We start from the raw sequence: 21,565 nt of genomic DNA, 5'->3' as shown, positions 1-21,565 counted from the left end.
CCCCCCCCCCCCCCCCCCCCGGCCGGGGCGCAAAAGCCAGCTTTTTTAAAAAAAAAAAAAAAAAAAAAAAAAAATTAGCCAGTCGTGATGGTGGGCGCCTGTGGTCCCAGCTACTCTGGAGGCTGAGGCAGGAGAATGGGGTGAACACAGGAGTCGGAGTTTGCAGTGAGTCGAGATCGCGCCACTGCACTCCAGTCTGGGCAACAGAACGAGACTTTGTCTCAAAAAAAAAAATTAATTAATAGAGAAAACGTGGCACTAAACTGATTTTGTAGAGCTTCTTTCATTACAGACTCTTTCATTTTCAGATGTTTATTCTGGGGCCTGATGCGGTGTCTCATGCCTGTAATCCCAGTGCTTTGGGAGGCAGAGATAGGAGAATCACTTGAGGGCAGGAGTTTGAGGCCAGCCTGGGCAACATAGTGCATGCCTGCAGTCCTAACTGCTTGAGAGGCTGAGGTGGGAGTTTGAGGTTACAGTGAGCTATGATTGCAGGGCTGCATTTCAGCCTGGGCTACAGAGTAAGACTCTGTCTCTTAAAATTTTTTTAAAAACAACAGGCTGGGAGTGGTGGCTCATGTCTGTAATCCCAGCACTTTGGCAGGCTGAAGCAGGTGGATCACTTAAGGTTAGGAGTTCAAGACCAGCCTGGCCAACAGGTGAAACTCCGTCTCTAATAAAATACAAAAAGTAGGTCGGGCACAGTGGCTCACACCTGTAATCCTAACACTTTGGGAGGCCAAGGCAGTTGGATTGCCTGAGCTTAGGAGTTCAAGACCATCCTAGGCAACATAGTGAAACACCATCTCTACTAAAAACATACAAAAAATTAGCTGGGCATGGTGGCGGTGCCTGTAAACCCAGCTACTCAAGAGGCTGAGGTGGGAGAATCGCTTGAACTGGGAGGCAGAGGTTGCCATGAGCCGAGATAGTGCCTCTGCACTCAAGCCTGCACCTACAGAGCGAGACTCTGTCTCAAAAAATAAAAATAAAGATATTTACTTTGATTAATTCTCTCATAGTTTTAGAATCTCGACTTGATAGGACTTAATATGTTAATGACAAAAAGAGTAAATGAGTTTTTTACTAGCTTTGTGATCCTGGCCAAGTCCCTCCATCTTTTGGGGACCTTTGTTGCTTTACCTGTAATATGGACATAGTATTTTTTCTGCAATCTTCATCATATTTTAAGAAGCAAATTTAAGTACAGGTAGTCTACTGAAAGTACAAACTGCAAAGAGACTAATAAGAGTAAAATAGAGGTGTAATCTCCTTCTCGGTTCCCTTGCTAATCAGGTATCTTCCGGGGGACCAAAGTATGTCTTCAAAGATCTAGTCACCAACAAGCTAGTGTTTTAGAAAAGGGAGATGTTCTCATAAAGATGAGAATGCATCTTTCACCAATGGTTTATTGCAGAATTATTGTTTCAGAAAGACAGAAAGTGTGTGTATACACTATAATGATTACATTTTCATTTCTTTTCTTCTTACTTCACATACCTCCCAAAGGAAACTTGAAGACCCTGAAATCATATTAATATACCTTAAAATATTTAATGTACATGAATTGTTTCAGTTCTTTGGAGGTGTTATAATCTGGTTTTGCCCCTATGTTGTTTGTTTCTTGTGTAAACTCATCACTTTCTCTGAAAAACCTCCATCTCCCTTCCAAATCTTGGATCTCCTATTGGACTCTAAGGATTAATAAAGCTGCGCCATCTTGGGCTGACTTGCTCCAAGGGTTTGTCCACTCAAGTGGATGTAGTTTGTCATATAAAGTGATTCCCAGGAGTTTGGTACAAAATTCCTTTCTATTGTGGTTCAAAAGATTAAACTAATTTATGACCTATTATGAAATCTAACATTTTTCTTGAAGGTCCTGGAAGTGTTTGGAAATATAAAGCTGACAATAATACAGAGAATGAATTGGAATAGCAGGAAGTAGAGAAACTGGTTAGGAAGGTTTTGCATCCACTCATACATAAGAAGGTGGAAAAGAGGTGATCTATGTGAGACAACTCAAAATAGATACAATTAGCAGGATGTAGGGATCAATTAGACATAGGAAATATTAGAAAAAAATAAGGATGACTCCATCATTTCTTGCTTTGTCATACGAGTAGCTGCTGAGGCAATACCCAAAATATAAAAATGTATGTAAGAGAAAGAACAGTTGTGGCATGTGTTTATTTTAATTTAAGGTCAGTGTCAGCGGTTCGGTAAATATGTTTGCGTTTCTAAACATTGATTTTAAAGTCTAGATAATTGGTGGACACAGTTAAAATCATACAGCAAATTGTTGGCAATACAAATGAAATTCAGGAATAAAAGTGAAGTTAGAGATAAATAAATGTGGAAAGTTAATGAAATTCAAGTAGTAGTTGAAGCCTAGAAGAAGATAAGCTTACTTAATTAGGTCTAACAGATAACCTGAGCGAGAAAAAAAGCAAAAGAAAGAAAATTCATTCAGGAAGGCATTTAATGTTTTTCGGTTTTTCGAGACCAAGTCTTGCTCTATCACCCAGGCTAGAGTGCAGTGACGCGATCTTGGCTCACTGCAACCTCTGCCTCCTGGGTTCAAGCATTTCTCCTGCCAAGTAGCTGGGATTACAGGTACATGCCACCACGCCTGGCTAATTTTTATAGTTTTAGTAGAGACAGGGTTTCACCATGTTGGCAAGGCTGGTCTTGAACTCCTGACCTCAAGCAATCTGCCCATCTCGGCCTCCCAAAGTACGAGTATTACAGGCATAAGACACTGCAGCCGGCAGATGAGGAGACACTTTATCCTTTTGGATAAAATAGAGCAGAGAAGAGAGACAGGGCAGAGGTAGCTGTACCTTTAAGAAGGCTTGTCAGAGAATTTCGTACTGACAAGGTACATTTGAGTGAGGACTGGAGGGCTGGGTGGGGAATAACAAGCCACAGGGTATTTGAAGGAGAAAGTTCCAGGCAGTGGGAACAGCAAGTGCAAAGGCCGTGCATAGGGAGTGTGGCTGTAGTGTCTAAGGAATGTCAGGAAGGGCAGTATGGTAGCAACAGAGGGAACTTCACTAGGAGAAGGAGGACACAGTGTCAGCCATCAGGTTGGATAAGGCTGTATGGGCACATCGTAAAGACTTTGGCTTTTATTCTGAATGAGAAAGGAAGCCCTTGGAGAGTTTTGAGAAGGAGTGACATCTAATTTACCTCTTTCACACACTCACTCTGGTTGTATGAGAGCAAGGGTGGAAGGAGGGGGATCCCTACGAAAGCTCTTGCAGTAATCCAGGACCTTGAAACTAGGTGAAACATGAGGGTGGCATGGCCCAGAGTGGCAGCAGTGGACGTTGGAGGAAGTAAGTAAATGCCAGATATATTTTGAAGGAAGACCAATAAGATCTGTTGACAAATTGGATGCCAAGTGTGAGAGGAAGAGAAGGAGCATTGACGACCGCTTGTACAACCGGAAGAATAAAGTTGACATCAGCTGAAAATGGGAAGGATACAAATGTAGTAGCCCTGGGGGGAAGACAGAGTTAAGTGTAGGACACTGGATACCTATGATACTGTGTGTCAAATACTGCCAGTAGGTCAAGTCTGATGAGGACTGAGCGTGACCATTAGATGTTGGATTATCCTGACAAGGACACATTTGGGGAAGTGGTACAGACGAGGATCTGGCTGGAGTAGGTTCAAGAGAGAATGAGGGGGCTGAGCATGGTGGCTCACACCTGTAATCCCAGCACTTTGGGAGGCTGAGGTGGGCGGATCATTGAGGTCAGGAGTTTGAGATCATCCTGGCCAATATGGTGAAACCCGTCTCTACTAAAAATGCAAAAATTAGCTGGGTGTGGTGGGGTGTGCCTGTAATCCCAGCTACTTGGGAGACTGAGGAATGAGAATCACTTGCATCTGGGAGACTGAGGTTGCAGTGAGCCGTTGCACTCCAGCCTGGGCAACAGAGTAAGACTCCATCTCAGAAAAAAAAAAAGAGAGACAGAATGAGGGAAGGAATTGGAGATTTGAAATAGAGATGACACTTTTAAGGAGTTTTGCTCTTAAACAGGGTTTGTCAACCTCAGCAGTATAGATATTTTGGAGCAGATAATGCTTTGTTGTGTGTGGCGGGGGATGGGGGGGTGCGTCGTGCACATTTGAGTATGTTTAGCAGCATCCAAGGCTTCTACCACTAGATACCAGTAGCACCCCACTCCAGTTGTGACAACCGGAAATGTCTTCCGACGTTACCAAATGTCTCCTGTGGGAAAAACTGCCCCCAGATGAGAACCGCTACTCTAAAAGGAGAGTAGAGGAGTAGCATGGTAGCTGGTGGTGCAAGTGGGTCCAGGGAGCTTATTGATATTTTGGTTTTGTTTTTTTGACATAGGGTCTCACTCTGTTGCCCAGGCTGGAGTACAGTGGTGCTATCACAGCTCACTGCAGCTTTGACCCCTCGGACTCAAGATCCTCCTGCCTCAGCTTAGCAAGTAGTTGGAACTACAGATGCAGGCCATCACATCTGGCTAATTTTTGTAAAGACTAGGTCTCACTGTGTTACTCTGGGCTTAAGTGAGCCTCCTGCTTCTGGCCTCCCAAAATGTTTGGATAACAGGTGTGAGCCACCACACTCAGCCTTGTTTTTTCTTAATCTGAAAGAATAAATACTCACATTTGTATGTCTATAACACTGACTGATTCAGTAGGGAAGAGGGAAATGTGATAATGCAAGAGAAATGCAAGTCTTATTGTAGAGGGATCTACCTAGGGACTGTCAGCGGGGAGGGAAAAACTTCTTCAAGGAAATAATTTTTTCTTTTTTTTAGACAAAGTTTCACTCTGTTGCCCAGGCTGGATGCGGTGGCGCGATCTCAGCTCACTGCAACCTCTGCCTGCCGGGTTCAAGCGATTCTCCCACAGACGTACACCATCACACCCAGCTAATTTTTGTACTTTTAGTAGAGACAGGGTTTATCCATGTTGGCCAGGCTGGTCTTGAACTCCTGGCCTCAAGTGATCCACCCACCTCAGCCTCCCAAAGTGCTGGGATTACAGGCATGAGCCACGGCCCCCAGCCTCTGCCTCTTATTCTAGATTACTTATGTCAACCACTTAACTCCAGTCTCTATCATATCTCACACTTGGCTGAATAGCCACCATCAGCATTAATAGTTGTTATAGCTTTCTCAGCATCTGGACTCCTACTACCAATGTTTCTACAAATAAAATGTCAGAATGAATCCAAGAACAAATAGATCTTATGTTACCTCTCTCTCTAAAGGCTTTCTTGATTGCTGTATCCTCCATGTGGTGGATTGATTCTTTCCCCTTTTTTGATCCAGGAGTTTATTTAATTGTAACACCTGTATCATTGAATTTCACTCATTTGTCTGTTTCCTTTCTTCCTTTCTTTATTTTTTAAATGTTAGACAGGTAATGTGCTGATGTCCTGATGTTGTAACAAGGTTGTTTTTTGTTTGTTTGTTGTTGTTTTTGAGATAGAGACTTGCTATGTTGGCCAGGCTGGAGTGCAGTGACACAATCTCGGCCCACTGCAACCTCAGTCTCCTGGGTTCAAGAGATTCTTGTGCCTCAGCCTCCCAAATAGCTGGGATTGTGGGTGCAGGCCACCATGGCTAGCTAATGTTTGTATTTTTAGTAGAGACGGGTTTTGCCATGTTGGCCAGGCTGGTCTTGAACTGTTGGCCTCAAGAAATCCACCCATCTTGGCCTCCCAAAGTGCTGAGATTACAGATGTGAGCCACCATTGTAACAGGGTTTGAGGAAGGTACTTCTCACAGAAGCATCTGAAAACCCAAAGCAAAGTTTTCAAAGCATTTGAAAACCCAAACATCATGCTTATGAACTGCAAAAGGATCACACTTATTTCTTTACAAGCTGTCTGCCCCTTCATGCTGAACCCCTCTTTATGGGCAGGGACTACATTTTATTTCTCTGTGCTTATCTGAGTGCCTAATACAATAACTAGTAGATAACACACTAACTATAGACACTTAAAAGATCTATCTCTACTACTCTCTACTCTTAGTCTCCGTCACCTCCAATTTATGGACACAGATATTCATTCACAGAGATCTGGGGACCTGGTTCACAGTCTTTGTGTTCTACCTCAACTCTTACGTTATTTTGGTAAGGTCAAAATCCCCATCAATGGCTCATTGAATATCCTTGCGTTTCAATTTTCTGATTCCAAGAATGTGTGGGTGTTAATTCCTTAGAATTATCCTTGAGAAAGTCCTACAATTATGTTATTATAATTAGAGTTTCAATATGAGTTTTTACCTATTAATGACATTAAAACCAAATAAAAATATATTGTTTTAGGTGAACCATAATTTATTGTCCAAACCAGAACAAATTTTACAATCTCTGCCTCTTAGTTTGATTGTTTAGTCCATTTACATTTAATGGTTTTTGTTGGTGGTGGTGGTGTTCTGAGACAGGATCTTACTCTGTCACTCAGGCTAGACTGCAGTGGCACAGTCATAACTTACTGCACACTTGAATTCCTAGGCTTAAGCAATCCTCCCACCTCAACCTAGCTAATTTTTAAATTTTTTATTCTTTGTAGAGACAAGGTCTTGGTATGTTGACCAGGCTAATTCTCAAACTCCTGAGCTCAAGCAGTCCTCCCACCTCAGCCTTCCAAAGGGCTGGAATTACAGGCAGGAGCCACTGTACCTGGCCCACATTTAATGTTATTATTGTTATATTTAATTATGCCATTTTGCTATTTGTTTTCTATATGTCTAACTTGTTTTGTTCCTCTGTTTCTTCTTTACTGTCTTTTTTTGTATTAGGTGGATATTTTGGGAAAACTTTTCCTATCTCTTAGAAAGAAGCTTAAGCAATGCCTTTTCCTCTATGGATATGTTTATAGTAATCGTCACAGCCATCCTTTGACTATTTTTGTATTTTTAGTAGAGACAGGTTTAGTAGAGACCTCAAGAGAGAGAATCTTGAGGTTTAAGAAAGAAGAGAAGAGCCTGGGGTTTTTTTATCCCATTATGAAGGCTTTGAATTAACCAAATATCGGGCCATCCTACTTTCAAACATTATTATTTGAGTAAGCAATGTCATTTTTGTGGAAGGCAGTTGATTTGAAATCTATAGAAGTAACTTAAAACACCCTAAAAGATTTTTAAAAGTAGATGAATATACTTGTTTCAGAAACACACTAGCAAAGGATAGCATGGACCTGCACCTAATACAATGTGTTGCTGACCATTGAACTAACTAACTATCTAGACCTGCACTGTAGTATAGTATCCATGAGCCACGTGTGATTATTGAGCACTTTGAAACGTGGCTAACCTGAATTGAGAAGTTCTGGAAGTATAAAACAAATACCACATTCTGAAGACTTAGAAAAGAACAGTAATAATATAAAATATTTCTAATAATTTAATTGATTACATGTTAAAGTGACAATATTTAGCGTATATGGGGTTAAAAGTAATATATTAATAAAAGTAATTTATTTTTTTCTCTTTAGTTTTTAAATGTGGCTACTAGAACATTTAATATTACATGTGTTGCCTGGGTGTGGTGGCTCATGCCTGTAATCCCAGTACTTTGGGAAGCAGAGCGGGGTGGATCACCTGAGGTCAGGAGTTCATGACCAGCCTGGTCAACGTGGTAAAACCCCCATCTATATTAAAAATACAAAAATTATCCGGGCATGGTGGCACATGCCTGTAATCCCAGCTACTCGGGAGGCTGAGACAGGAGAATCACTTGAACCCAGAAGGTGGAGGTTGCAGTGAGCTGAGATGGTGCCACTGCACTCCAGTCTGGGCGACAGAGTAGATTCTGTCTCAAATAAATAAATAATAAAATGAAATTACATATGTCATCCCCATTATATTTCTAGTGGACACCACTGGTCTAGATGGAATCTAAGAATTGTCTGTCAGTTGCTAACTGAGATAACGCATAGAATTTCTTGAAAAGGTTTACATTAACACTTTTTAAATATTATTTATACAGCACGATTCAACTATAAGTTACAAATTTGGGAATTATCTGAAATTAGAAAAGTGGTAACCAATATATACTTGGTTTTGCCAGAATTCATTAAAAAAATCCAGAGACTTAGAACTGATTATGTAGAATCTAGCTTGCATAAATTCAGGATTTTGGTACCAGACCCTTATAGATGTATTCTTCATGTCTTACTCCAGTGTCTAAATTATTAAGTAATGTAAAGCGATCTTTAGATCAGAAGTGTAAGTTCCTTTGATTCTAAAATCCTAGATTTTGAGTTCTCTGATTGGCTATGTTTCTAATAACAAGAAAAGCTAAATTAAAACTTTATTTTAAAAGTGTAATTTGGCTGGGCACAGTGGCTCACGCCTGTAATCCCAGGACTTTGGGAGGGTGAGGTGGGTGGATTACCTAAGGTCAAGAGTTCGAGACCAGCCTGCCCAACATGGTGAAACCCCATCCCTACTAAAAATAAAAATTAGCCGGACATGGTGACAGGCACCTGTAATCCCAGCTACTTGGGAGGCTGAGGCAGGAGAATCGCTTGAACCTGGGAGGTGGAGGTTGCAGTGAACCGAGATTGTGCCACTGCACTCCAGCTTGGGCAACAGAGGGAGACTCCGTCTCAAAAAAAAAAAGAAAAAAAGTGTCATTTTAAAAACCCCCAAAGAATAAAAGTATAATTAACATTAGAAAAAAGTAGAACAGGGCCTGTGTTATGGGCTACATTGTGTCCCTCCAAATTCACATGCTGAATACTAACCCCCAGTACTATGTGGAGAGATAATGTGACAATATTTAGAGATAGGAACTTTAAAGAGATACTTAAGTTTAAATGAGGTCATGAGGGTGGGCCCTAATTCAAAATGACTGGTGTCCTTATGAGAAAAGGGAGAGCCATTGGGGATGTGCCCCCACAGGGGAAAGGTTATGTGAGGACACAGCAGGGAAGGCAGCCATCTGCTAGCCAAGGAGAGAGAAGCCAGAAGAAACTAAAGCTTCCTTCATTTTGAAATTCTAGCCTCCAGAACTGTGAGAAAATCACTTCTCTGGTTTAAGCCATTCAGTATATAGTATTATATTATGGCAGCCCTAGTAAACTATGGCGGCCCCAGTAAAGCCTTAGTAACCTCCAACCTGATACAGACTATCATGCTTGAGGGCTGAAAAGTGATCGCCACATGAAAGTGTTGTTTTATCTTGGAGTTGCTTGCCAATATGTCGATTTTGTAATTTTCAAAGTAAAATAATTGAATATATACACAGATTTTAAAAGTATATATCATGGCTGAATACCAGGGAAAGTAAATTTTCATATTTTAAGGATTTTCAAAAAACCTCATTTGCATTAAGTTTTAAGGAAAATAATTTGTATGGATTTATTTATACAACTTTACTCAATAAAATATACTGATGTCTAGCAATGTATATATGCCCATTACAAATGTATAGCTATGACAATGTTCATTATAAATACATAGCTAACAGTTATATATCACTACTACATGCCACGCACTGTTCTCTACACTTTACACAAATGAATTCATTTAATCAGATGTACTTCCTTAGAATTTATTTGTAAAAAATAAAACCTTTAATAATGCATCATATTTTCAGAACTTGGAACCACTATCCTAAGCATTTCAAAAGAAAAGTTCAGTCTACAAGGTTAAACTAAAATCTTCAATCTAATATCTGGAAAAGCTCCATATAAAAATCAATAGCAAAAGGAAAATATTTTGGATCACTTGGAACAATAAGAGCATGATAAAATACTTGGATGTTTTCTTGGGGCAGGAAATGTGTCACCCTTCAGGAGTAAGAAGGAAGACTCCATATGCTCAATTATAAGATGAAACACAGTTGTCATCTGTCATATGTCTTCTTTCCTTTAAACAGTCTAGTTTAGGATTAAGATTAAATATCAGACTCAAGAGACCACACATTGCATCTATTTGTTATCAAACCTGGATGTCAGAAGACCTTTCAAGCAGAAGCAAAACTTGAGAATAACATCAGTATAATTTATTATCATATTTTTTATCATTAAATGTTAAAGGATGTCAACCATAAATAAACACAAATTTTAAGTTCAAGTATTGTGAAACCCCTAACATAATTTTATGCTTTTAAAATATATATATATTTTTCTTTTATTTCCCCTCATTAAATAAAACATAATTTACTTTGGCTCTTTAATGCTAGGTTTTCTTTTCTTTTCTTTCTTTTTTTTTTTTTTGACAGAGTTTCCCTCTCGTTGCCCAGGCTGAAGTGCAATGGTGCAATCTTGGCTCACCAAAACCTCCACCTCCTGGGTTCAAGTGATTCTCCTGCCTCAGCCTCCCGAGTAGCTGGGATTACAGGCATGCACCACCATACCTGGCTAGTTTTGTATTTTTAGTAGAGACGGAGTTTCTCCATGTTGGTCAGGCTGATCGCAAACTCCCAAGCTCAGTTGATCCGCCCACCTCAGCCTCCCAAAGTGCTGGGATTACAGGCGTGAGCCACTGCCCACGGCCAATGCCAGGTTTTCAATCAGCGTTTAAGAATGTGTTAATTTGCTTTTGGAGTTGATTCAGCATGGATATAAATAGCAGATGGATATGAATAGCAGGAGAGTACAGGGGCAAGGACTGGGTTCTTAAATCAACATAATAAAGAATAAACAGGAAGGGTGCCATGGCTCAGGCCTATAATCCTAGTACTTTGAGAAGCTGAGGTGGGAGGATCCCTTGAGCCCAAGAGTTCAAGACCAGCCTGGGCAACACAGTGAGACCCTGTCCCTTAGGAAAAAAAAAATTACCTGGGCTTTGTGGGTACATGCCTGTAATCCCAGTTTCTCAGGTGGCTGAGGTGGGGGCATTGCTTGAGTCCAGGTTGAGGCTGCAGTAAGCCACTGCACTTCAGCCTGGACTACAGAGCAAGACTCTATCTAAAAAAGAAAAAAAGAGAGAGAGAGAGAAGGAGAATAAACATGATTCTTGCCCTCAGGAAAAACTTTTGTGTAGACTAAAGGGAAAGGAATCTACAAATAGCTACATTTAAATAAACATTTTTTATTAAAAAAAATACTTTCATGTTTAAGGATGGTGCAAGCTAGAAAGGAGAGAGGATCTACAGGTAACAGAACATAAATGTGAGTTATCAAAGTGTCCATAGCACAAATTCATTTATAGACTTGCTCCTTCTCACAAAAACTTTATGTTTGCAAAGATGTTAAAGACAAGGCAATGAAATGCAGGCAAGGAGGGCATTGAGGACATTTAGGCTTAACAAGGGTGGAGAAATGGAGAAGGTTAAGAAGGTGCAAACACAGAAGAACACTTCAACCTTTCCCTGCTTAGATTATTCTCCACGTATTCTTTATGCAATGTGTTCATGCAGTTGTTCCACACAAAATATTAAGCATATCCACAGAGAAGCATATCCAAAAAGGGTAATGAAGGAGGTTGATTTATTTCTAGGAGCTGTGCTCCCAGAAGAACACACCACCACTAGGGAGTGGCAAAGGTTGTTCCCTGGGGCATCAGTAGCAACTCAGAATTTCAAAGACAAGGACAACCAACTACATTTGCACAATGACTTCCAGTTGATGAAGTGCTCTTTTCAATCATTTTCATTACAACCCAAAGATGGACATTCTCTTCCTACTCCTATTTTTGAGATGCAGAAAATGAAGACCTGAAGAAGCTCTAAGGTCATAGTACCAGGAAATGGTAGAGTTGAAACTGACTTTTCTTACTCTGAAGTCTGATGCTTGGGCTAATTAGGTACAGAGAACTAATGATTAAAAGACACCCTCCTGGGCTGGGCGCGGTGGCTCATGCCCATAATCTCAGCATTTTGGGAGACCAAGGCAGGAGGATCACTTCAGTTCAGGAGATCAAGACCAGCCTGGCAAATGTGGCGAAACCCCACGTCTACTAAAAATATAAAAATTGGCTGGAAGTGGTGGCACATGCCTGTAATCTCAGCTATTTGGGAGGCTGAGGCATGAGAATGCTTTAACCCGGAAGGTGGAGGTTGCAGTGAGCCCAGGTCGCACCACTGCACTCCAGCCTGGGTAACAGAGCCACACTGTGTTACTAAATAAACAAATAAATAAAAGACACCCTCCTGGAGCATAAATTTCAGCCTGGAAAGGAGCAACCACTGAATTTTGGAATTCTAATGTGTGCCATTGCTTTTCTATCTTTGTTGTTGCTGAGAATAGGTATTCTGTTCTTATTTTTGAGGAGACGTATAACATTCCACATTAAGGTGCATTCTAATTTTAGAAAATTGAAATATAAAAAATAAAAAATGTGCTAAAACTTCAGAATAGAGTATCTATAAACCATTCAAATATCCTTTTTTAGCGTGTGTTGACAATCTTTTGGAGAAAGCAGCACAGCGGGACAGTGGGTCTATGCTCTTGTCATTCTTGGCCTCGTGTCTTCCTAATGCTCCCTCTTTTTGGTTCTTACTGAAATGTGTTCATTTTGATCTCATTGCCCTAAGGCCAATACTCATTCGAAATTTCAAAGTGATGCTTGTCAGATCAGTCCTGATTCATTAGCAAAGCTAGGGTAGAATCCTTTCATTTCCTTCCCTTCTCAAAAGTACTTATTCCTTTTAAAAAGGCAATGCCCATTTTTAGATCAGGTCATAGTGCTAGTTGGTATCAAAAGAGAAGATATTTTGGTGGAGGTGGACTTTGCAACACCTTTCAACAATGCTATGGGGGTGGATATGTTCTCCACCCTTATTGTGTTGCATCCTTACGCCTACCTCTTTTTTGCCTTACATATTTTTCCCTCTGCCAGTGATGATCAGGAAATTCTAGTAAGTAGGAATTATGATTGATTTGATAGCCAGGGTTTTTGAAGGGCTGAGAAACCATGGGCTAATATTGAAATGAAATTAGATTAGATCATCTGAAAAGTTCATTCATTCAGCAAATATTTATACAATACCTACCATGTGTCTTGCACATAGATTAGTTCTGGGAACATTAAGGTAAATAAGTAGTTTTCACAAAAAAAAAAAAAAAAAAAAGCTTTCCAATGATACCTGCCAAGATCCAGACAGTGCCAACATTGAACGCAAAATGGCTGTCAGTAGCTTAGCAGAAGTCCTTTCTCCCAGCTTCCTTATTGAAGGAAGTATTAGTGAAACAACCTTTTAGCAAATATTGCATTGTCAGTTCTCTCTCTCTTTTTTTTTTTTTCCCCCAATATGGAGACTTGCTCTGTCGCCCAGGCTAAAGTGCAGTGGCATGATCTCTGCTCACTGCAACCTCTGTCTCCCGGATTCAAGCAATTCTCCTGTCTCAGCCTCCTGAGTAGCTGGGATTACAGGTGCATGCCACCATGCCCAGCTAATTTTTTTTTTTTAGTAGAGATGGGGTTTCACCATGTTGGCCAGGCTGGTCTCAAGCTCCTGACCTCATGATCTACCCACCTCGGCCTCCCAAAGTGCTGGGATTACAGGTATGAGCTACCGCACCCCACCATATTGTCAATTATCTTCATGGTACACTGGGAGTTATTGTGCAGTGAAACATGGAAATTGAAAAAACTAAATTTGTGGGAGCTAGCCTCCAAAATAGTCCCCAATAATGCTCGTCTTCCATCTTCTCACCTTTGGGTGGTTCTGTCTCATATTGTAGCAGGGTTGGTTGGTGGGCCCCGTAACATACTGTGAAAATGACAGGGCAGCTTCCATCTCAGGCTGTCACTTGCTTTCCCTCTCTCTTGGATCACTGGCTCAGGAGAAGCCAGCTGTCATTTTATGAACAGCCCTCTGAAGAAGCCCGAGTAGCCAGCAACTGGTTTCCAGCCAATAGCCAGCAAGGACGTGAGGCTGGCCAACAGCCATGTGGATGAGCTGGGAAGGAAATTCCCCAGCCCTGGTCAATCCTGCAGAAGACCGCACCCTCAGCTGACAGTGAGACGCAACCTCATGAGAGGCCCCCAGCCAGAACCAGCCAGGTAAACCATTCCTGGACTTGGAACCCACAGAAATAGATAATCAACGTTTGTGGTTTTAAGCTTCTGAACTTGAGAGTACTTTGTTATAAAGCTAATATAGGTTTGAAATGAAATGTGTTCAGAGCAGTTGGACTCTGAATACAAGGAAGTTGCAGGGCCCATAGGCATTCATACAATTATGCATGCTTTATTTACAGCCCAAACTGACTAAAGTTAGTCTATCTAGTTTTAATGGTGGATCTAAAATAGGTGTTAGACTTAAACATAACTTGGTAGCAGGAGAGGCAAAACCTATTTTCTATTTTCTCTCCTTAATTTCTGATCTATTTTCTACTTTCTATTTTCTATTTTGTCTAATCCATGTTTCTTATAATTTATTGATGAAACTGATGAACTTAATACTAATTAGGGGCATAATGTTCTAATTCTAGTTGCATAAGTGAGGACTTTATAACATTGAATAAAATGTAATTAATAACCTAATAAAGGAAAACATTTTAGAAATACTTTAATTTACTTTGCTTATATTTTCCTTTTTACATATGCATAAGAGTGTATGAATTTTTAAAAATCTATGTCCAAGTAAGTCATAGATAAATAAGAAAATATCAATCATATTTCAAATGGCTGCTTTTTCTTTCTTAGCAATGCAAAAAATAATGGTGCATATTACAATCAATGGCATCTTTGATTGGATGTGGAAATTCAATTTTGTGTGGTAAGTACCATGCTAGAATGATTTATGAAGGGTCATTTAGCTCTAAATATCTATTACTGCTGGAGGTCCTCAATGTTATCAGTCTAGGGAAACAAGCACATAGAAAAAAGTGGAGAAATGCTGTTGCCAAGCAGCCTGAGTTCAAAGGATGGCTAAACATTGGGGTCTAGAATTTAATCCTTACCTTTGTAGCTTCACTTGTCAACAGAGGTGATATGTGTGTGTGTGTGTGTGTGTGTGTGTGTGTGTGTGTGTGTGTGTGAGAGAGAGAGAGAGAGAGAGATGGGGAAATTTGGAAGAGATGTGTTGATTCCCAACACTTAGTTCTATTCCCTCAAGAATGCCTCCCACAGGCATTACATCTAGTTGATGGGACCTATATTCAACCACTGCTTCTGTGAGATATCTTGAAGTCACCCTAAACATCTTTCTGTCATACCCCATGTCTAATCTGTCAGCAAATCTCATCAACTCTAGCTTTAGCAGGTATATAGACTCTGGCCACTATGTACTGCCATCAACCTGGCCAAGTAATTGGCATCTCCCTCCTGGGTTATTGCAAGGCCTCTTAAATGGCTTTTTCCCTTCCCTTCCCTTCCCTTCCCTTCCCTTCCCTTCCCTTCCCTTCCCTTCCTTTCCTTTCCTTCCCTTCCTTCCCTCCTTCCTTCTTTCTTTCTTTTTCTTTCTTTTCTTTTTTTTTCAAGATGGAGTTTTGCTCTTGTTGCCCAGGCTGGAGTGCAATGGTGCGTTCTAGGCTCATCACAACCTCTGCCTCTTGGGTTCAAGCGATTCTCCTGCCTCAGCCTCCCTAGTAGCTGGGATTATAGGCATGCACCACCATGCCTGGCTAATTTTCTATTTCTAGTAGAGACGAGATTTCTCCATGTTGGTCAGGCTAGTGTCTAACTCCCCACCTCAGGTGGTCCGCCTGCCTCGGGCTCCCAAAGTGCTGGGATTACAGGCGTGAGCCACTGTGCCCAGCCTGGCTTTTCTATTTCTATCCTTACTCACTATAGTCTTTTTGAAGCAGAGAAGCCAGTGTGATCCTTTTAAAAACATATTCCATCATAATACACTCTGCTCTAAAACTTTCCAGTGGCTTCCCCTCTCATTCTCAGTAAAGCCAAAGTACTTGTATTGATAATAACCTACAGAACTGATGCCCTCTGGTCCCTCGCTGCCCTCTTCTATGATTCACCATCTTGTTGGCCCCACTGCCACCATAGTAGACTCTCTGCTGCCTGCACAGCCTGGCCATGCTTCCTCCTTCAGGGCTGACTCCCTCACCAACTTCACATGTTTCCTCGCTGTCAACTTTTCAGAGAGGCTGTCCTCTACTACACTTTTCACTCATTCCGTATATATTTATTGAGTACTCTGTGCTGTGCAATATTCTAGAAACTTAGGGATAAACAAATATTCCTGTCCTCGTGGAGCAAGTGGAGACAGATAATAGGCATCATCATAAGGAGAAAAGAAAAAGTAGAGCACATTATGGAGGACCAGAAGTAATGCTTTTATTATTATTAAGACGGATGGAGTCTCTCTTAATTGCCCAGGCTGGAGTGCAGTGGCGTGATCTTGGCTCACTGCAACCCCGCCTCCCAGGTTCAAGCGATTCTTCCACCTCAGCCTCCCAAGTTGCTGGGATTGCAGGCACTCGCCACTATGCCTAGCTAATTTTTGTATTTTTAGGAGAGACGGGGTTTCACCATGTTGGCCAGGCTGGTCTCGAACCCCTGACCTCAACTGATTCACCCACCTTGGCCTCCCAAAGTGCTGGTATTACAGGCATGAGACACCGCACAAGTAAAGGTTTTTGATATGAATCTGGTTGGCTGGGCGCGGTGGCTCACGCCTGTAATCCCAGCACTTTGGGAGGCTGAGGAGGGTGGATCACGAAGTCAGGAGATTGAGATCATCCTGGCTAACATGGTGAAACCCCAACTGTACTAAAAATACAAACAATTAGCTGGGCCTGGTGGCGGGCGCCTGTAGTCCCAGCTACTCAGGAGGCTGAGGCAGGAGAATGGCGTGAACCCAAGAGGCGGAGCTTGCAGTGAGTGGAGTGCACCGCACTCCAGCCTGAGAGCGAGACTCCGTCTCAAAAAAAAAAAAAAAAAAAAAAAAAAAAAAAATCTGGTTATCAGGGGACCTCATTAAGATGATATTTAAAGAAAGACTTGAAGGAGAAGAGAGTTAGTTATTAAAGTATTTGTAAAACCGCTTCACATTCTCCTGCGTTTTCTTTCCCTTCCTTGCACAATTTCCTCTATATAAAGCCTTATCACCATCTAATATACTCTAAATTTTATATGTGAGGTGATTTTAACTTATTATATCTTCTCCAATAAAATAACAGAGTTGAACATTCTGTTACATGTTGAATCCGCTTTGATGATATTGAAGAAAGAACTAGGAAGAGAATTACTGGACTGGAATTTCAATCCTCTTCTAGTACCCAAGCAGCTAAATACAAAAGGATTCCCAACATGCTGTAGTGGAGAGGATGCAGAACTAGGTTCCTGGGTTCTAGATTGTATCTAGAGATGAAAAAAGGGCATAATGTTAATAATCACTGGGGAAGTGGCTCAAGCCAGAAAGATTCCAGTACATAAACTGTCCGCAGCAATCCTTCAGACTTCCCACTTGAAATTAACAGCAGCAGACCTGGCAATGGCTTTTGACCAGTGGGTTCCACTGTAGGGAGTATGATGATAATTTCCATTTTACAAAGAGATGAAAAGATGGAAATGAAACCCAGAGGTGACCTTATCTGAGACAACCCAGCCAGTAACCCAGCAACCCAGCCAGATCCAGGATATGACCTGAGGCCTGTCCATTGCTAGAATTTGTGCTCTTTCTGCTACAACATATGCTTTTCCAGGATGGGAGCAATGGAAGGTTCCCTAAGCTCCTATTAAAGCTGCTTCTGCTGAGCTGTTGTGCATTTTTCTGGCCGGGTTTGGATTTCCTGTTTCTCTGACTGAACACAAAGCGACTGGGAAGCCCAGTGTTTGGCAATAAGCACAATGGGGGAGGGTGCTGTGTGTCTACAGGAGCGCAATGTGTTTTCGTAACCTCATGGAGGGAATGCCCTGGTAGGTTGCCTGTCCTGTGGAAACCAATGAGCATGGTAACTTGGGAAAATTACTTATTGCACGATAGTTGTAATGTACACATTTGGAGTGTAGGTTTTCAAGGGGCATTGTTCAGTTCACACAGAGTGTGTTTATCCTGTGGGTGTATTTTTGGTGAAGTTTGGCAACACATGTTTTAAAATGCAGTATTCCTATTGTTTTCGAAAACAAATTACTGAAATTATCCCTCGACAAAATCTTCTTGGGGATATGCAAATATCTACCATGAAAGCATGTAGCAAGCATGAATTTAAAAATAGACATTCTGGAATCTGAGTCTAGTTATAGAAAGAAGAAATAAAAAAATAAAAATCATGGAAGCACTGCAAAAAAAATAGAATAAAAGAATAACATTAGTATTTTGCTTCGTGTATCACACAGAAGCACATATCACGAGTGAGAAAATTGCCTGATACATGCACAAAGCCTCCGAGAGAAGCTTCTCTCATTCGAATGTGTATAAAATGTTGCTTGAAAAAATATGATCTCTTTAAGACAGAATAGACTTTGACAAAAAACAAGTACCAAGTACACTTTAGGGAAGCTACTGCTTTTGGTATAAAATCCTGTTGTACGTAGTGTAGGAAATTAAACAATAAAAATACTTGATAAGAGATAGGAATATTTCTGTTTCAAGAAAGAATTCAGTCTCTCCCTCATGTCTCCCTTTTGTCAGATAAAGCAGAAAAACCAGTTTTTTCCTTACGTAAAGATACTAAGGAAGGTAGTCCTTAGATAGTGAGAGGACAGTACATTTTTTTTAGTCACCTAAAGCCTATGGCAAAGAAATAAGGGCTATAGGGGTTTTAATACCCTTTAGACTGATTTGATGACAGGGAATCCACAATCTCTGGATAAGACAAATAAGTCAGAGTGAGTTAAAAAGAAGCCTGAGGGTAGGTCAGTGTCAGATAAAGCTACAATTTATAACAAGTGACAGAGCACAATTTTTCTATACAAGAGAAGATCTAGCTTAACTGATAATAATATTTTGGTGAATTGTTTTTCAAATTTTATTTACTTATTTTATACCACAAGTATATACAATGTTTATTTGTCAATTATACTTTCCTAAAGATGAGTAAAAACAAAAAGCACAATTTAAGATTTATAGGCCAGGCACAGTGGCTCACACCTGTAATCCCAGCACTTTGAGAAGCTGAGGTGGGCGGACAACCTGAGGTTAGGAGTAAGGTCAGTGAGCCAAGATCATGCCAGTGCAGTCTAGCGTGGGCAACAGAGCAAGACTTCATCAGAAAGAGAAAGAAGGAAAGAAAGAAAGAAAAGAAAGAGAGAAAGAGTGAAAAAAAGAAAGGAAAGAAAGAAAGAAAGAAAGAAAGAGAGAGAAAGAAAGAAAGAAAGAAAGAAAGAAAGAAAGAAAGAAAGAAAGAAAGAAAGAAAGAAAGAAAGAGAAAGCAAAGTTGAAGAACAAAGGAAGGAAAGAAAGATGGACTCTGTGCTCACACCCACCTAAAAACTACACAGTGACTGCCCATTCTGGTCACTTCTGGTCTGGTGCTTTCTCCAGACACTTGTATGGCTAATTCACTTGCTTTCTTTAAATGGCACTTTCTTGGCAATGTCTGCTTTGACCATCCTATTTCTGGTTTTTTTTGTTTGTTTCTTTGTTTGTTTTGAGATGGAGTCTTGTTCTGTCTTCCAGGCTGGAGTGCAGTAGCATGATCTCAGCTCACTGCAACCTCCGCCTCTCAGGTTCAAGCAGTTCTCTTGCCTCAGCCTCCCAAGTAGCTGGAATTACAGGCATTCGCCACCATGCCCGGCTAATTTTGTGTTTTTAGTAGAGGCAGGGTTTCGCCATGTTGGCCAGGCTGGGCTCTAACTCCTGACCTCAGGTGATCCACCCCCACCCCTTTGGCCTCCCAAAGTGCTGGGATTACTGCCGTGAGCCACTGCGCCAGGCCTGATCATCTGATTTTAAATTTTCCCACACCTCTGATTCCTTGTATCCTGATGAATGGATTATTAACACTAAAGCATTATATGAAATTTGATGATGAACATTCTTATCTTTCATTCATTTTTTTAAAAAGGATAAAAAGCACAAGAAAGGAATCATTGGTTATCATCAGCTCCAGGTTTAACATTTTTCCGTAGCTGCCATACTATGATAAAGAATGTGATCAACCTCTGAACTTTGGGATATACAACTGCAGTTCCTTTGGGGCCAGTGGATTTGTGCTACTTCATCGAGATTCTCTGACTTCATCAGGTTGCTCTTATGACTAATGACACAGCATGAATTTGCAAGACTGGCTTGATCATTTGGGGATCAGATCCAAGGCTTTGGCCTCATTAGCACAGTAACTAACAAGCTGAGTTAATTGGTCACACACCACAGTAACTACAAAATTCTTATTTACAGTACACCAAAAGATAAAGTCTTGAAGTATATTTGTGACAAGCACAATATTTTGTTTAATTTACATTTAAAAAATAAAGCAAATATAAACAGAACATTGCATCATGCTTTCAGGTTTACAATACTGAACAATTTCCTAAAGGAATGTTTTGCATTGTTTTTGAATCCAAAACTGCTTTTTTGATAAACATAAAATTCTCCTGCTCCTACTGAAAATCATTGCTATCACCTACATATTCCCACCAGCTACAGTAAATTTATGAAGCTTATTCATGGCAGTCAAATTTAAAATATTATAATATTAAGTTTGCTTCTTCAAACTACAAATATACTTCCTGAAACGTTTTCTTCTTGCCTTTCTCCTTTTTCCCACTCAATCTGTAACCAACCAGGCTAAAAATGGAAAGCATATGTCCTTTGATATGATTTTCTACAAGTTATGCAGGCATTAATGTATGATTTCAAAATATAAGTGTAATTTGTATACAAGATGTTAGCATGAATCGAACTTTTATTTAACCAGGAGATTAACAAAACCAGTGCAAGTGAGAATATCAGACTGATATATATGGTAAGTAAAATAAATAAAAACAGAAATTAGATTGTTAAATTATTTGCAAATCTAATTAATGTTTCTACATGGCAATAAACCATAACCTTCAGAGTTAGTTTCTCTTTTGGACAGACATTCTAAGTATATGTCTGTCTCTCCTTCTTTGAGAAGTGAAAAGTTGAAGAATAAAGAAAGGAAAGAAAGATGGACTCTTCTTTCTTTCAAATAATTTGCAATTATCAGTTTCTCCAAGTAAAACATCCAACTTCACAGACTTCAGACCCTAATTGGTAGTGAATAGAGATAGTTCCGAGGTGAATTTATTTTCATAATATTTAAAAATAACAGAATCATTTTTTTGCCTTTTCTCAAAATTTCTGGTAATTTTTCTTTCTTTTTTTTTTGAGATGGAGTCTCCCTCTGTTGCCCAGGCTGAAGTGCAATGGCACAATCTCAGCTCACTACAACCTCTGCCTCCTGGGTTCAAGAAATTCTTCAGCCTCAGGCTCCCAAGTAGCTGAGATTACGGGCACCCGCCACCACGCCCAGCTAATTTTATATTTTTAGTAGAGATGAGGTTTCTCCATGTTGGTCAGGCTGGTCTCAAACTCCTGACCTCAGGTGATCCACCTGCCCCAGCCTCCCAAAGTGCTGGGATTACAGGCATGACCCACTGTGCCCGGCCTGGTAATTTTTCTTAATACAAGTTATAAAAATGTGAATATATACTGTGAAGCGGTAAATGGTGAAGTGGTGGGGTTTTCTTGGCTAAGCTTTTACACTTGTTTATGTCATCAAACTCCCTTTCCCTATACA

At 40.5% G+C, this 21,565-nt stretch overlaps 1 pseudogene; it reads right to left on the bottom strand.

Annotated features, from left to right (window-relative positions):
• Positions 1-5,727: 5,727 nt before the first annotated feature.
• Positions 5,728-5,857, bottom strand: LOC112636853 (annotated as a pseudogene).
• Positions 5,858-21,565: the final 15,708 nt, after the last annotated feature.

This window comes from Theropithecus gelada, chromosome 12 (assembly GCF_003255815.1).
Source record: "Theropithecus gelada isolate Dixy chromosome 12, Tgel_1.0, whole genome shotgun sequence".
NCBI lineage: Eukaryota > Metazoa > Chordata > Mammalia > Primates > Cercopithecidae > Theropithecus > Theropithecus gelada.
Note: the sequence above shows the minus strand (reverse complement) of the source record. Positions and strands in the feature narration are given on the sequence as shown.